At 42.1% G+C, this 1969-nt stretch overlaps 1 pseudogene; it reads left to right on the forward strand.

Annotated features, from left to right (window-relative positions):
• The first annotated feature begins 544 nt into the window (after positions 1-544).
• Positions 545-783, forward strand: LOC139276540 (U2 spliceosomal RNA; annotated as a pseudogene).
• Positions 784-1969: the final 1186 nt, after the last annotated feature.

The following is a 1969-nucleotide window of genomic DNA, read 5'->3' on the forward strand; positions in this document are numbered from 1 at the left end:
TCTTTTGTTGGGTTTGCTACATACTGACTAAAAAAGTTCTCTTGAATGCATTTCAAGAATTCCACACCCACTATACCCTTCACACTAAATTTGTCCCAATCAATATTTGGAGAGTTAAAATCCCCTACTATTACTACGCTAACGTGTTTGGACGTCACAGCAATTTGCCTGGATATTTGCTCCTCTATCTCCCTCCCACTGATGGCGGGCCAATAATTCACGCCCATCAATGTGATCGTCACTTTTTTTATTTTTCAACTGGAACCATATGACCTCATTTGATTATCGCTCTCAAATATTATCTCTTCTTACCGGTGTAATATATTTTTAATAAGTACCGCAACACCAGCCCCCCCCCCCCCCCCCCCGCTTTATACCTCCTCTCTAGCTTGTTTATAAAATCCTGTAACCAGGAATATTGTTGTGCCAAACGTACCCCTCTTTCAGCCAAGTTTCTGCAATGTCTATAATGTCATGCTCCCAAGTTTCTACCTGTGCTCTTAGCTCACCCGCCTTATTCGCTTTACTCCTTGCATTAAAGCATATCGCTTCTCGGCCTTTTGGCTAAGATCATGCGTAACTGACCTGACAGGGGAGTAGCCACCATGACCTCCGGGTGGTTCTCCCTGGATCAGGAAGGTATATGCTTGCTTTTTTGGAAACAGGAGGTGGGTGGGGTGGCTTGACCCATCCACCTCCACGGAGGTGTGTGGGGGACCTGACCCATCCACCTCCATGGCACGAACCTGGTATTGCAGTACTTCCAGGAACGGTGCAGTGGCTCTAGGCCTTTTGGCTAAGAGCATTGGCGCAGAGTGATCCTTGGCGTGTGCAAGGTGACCTCTGGCGTTTGTGATTTGACAAAGAATTGGAACGATTGGCTACGAATTTCAAAAAAAAAATTAAAGCATATATCATTCCGCTTATTGACGCAAGGAAAACTCCAGTGACATGTCTCATGCTAATTACTTATTGTGTTCCCCGAAAGAATATTTTCTGAAATAAGTCTATATCATTTGCATTAAGCTGAATAATTTCTGAATGCTTTCATCGTATCTCTGAGATGATTTTTCATAGATTGTCCACATGCCCTTTGAAATAATTTTCCCACAGAATATGATTGAATGTATCCGCTTGAAGCGCAGGCCCAGTCCTCTGCTCCTACTGTTCTGCACAAGGTGCCAATCCTTGCTATGGTCGAATGATCTGGACCCTGTAGAATCGAAAAAGTAGCGAACATATCACGTCTAAACATTCTATTTTCCTTTGTGAACATGCGCAATTGATATTATCGCTTCTCACAATCCAATGCCTCCAGCACATTAGTCATTCTCGTTACTCTCGCCTGCATCCAATTAATAGCTGCAAAATCCTGTGGTAGCCATATCTGCACATAGCATTCTAAGTGCGGTTACACCAATGGATATAAAGTGGCAGGATTGCCTCGTTATCTCGGCTCAATAAAGACCGTTTTTACAACCAAGCATCTGATTTGCTTTGCTTATTTTTGCGATAGTTTGAAATTACGTTCAATGAGGCGCCCAGATCTCTATCTTTTTCCATACAAATACATGCATTTTCATTTAAATATTAGTTCCTTCCTGAGTTTCTTCTTTGCATGTTACTTACTTTGCATTTCTCTACTTCAATGACGTCTGCCCAATTCCCAAGTATTTAAATCCTTCTGTAACTTATCATGCTCAGCTTTGCAGTCTGCAAACGTCATCAGCTCTGTTTTATCTGTAAATGTTGTGACTCCAAGTTCCTGATGAATTCTAAAGTTATTGAACAAAAGATATCCAAGCAGATCTCTGTGGAACTCCACTAGTAACTTATTCTCAGGCCGATGACAATCCCTGTATCAGCACACCGTGTGCTGTATCGATGTGCTAATTACAAATTCTTTATGAAATATTTCCAATGAGCCTCGCCATCTTTTTTTATGTGCCATCCTTTCCACAGGGACTGT

The sequence above is a fragment of the Pristiophorus japonicus genome, chromosome 11, assembly GCF_044704955.1.
Source record: "Pristiophorus japonicus isolate sPriJap1 chromosome 11, sPriJap1.hap1, whole genome shotgun sequence".
Taxonomy (NCBI): Eukaryota; Metazoa; Chordata; class Chondrichthyes; family Pristiophoridae; genus Pristiophorus; species Pristiophorus japonicus.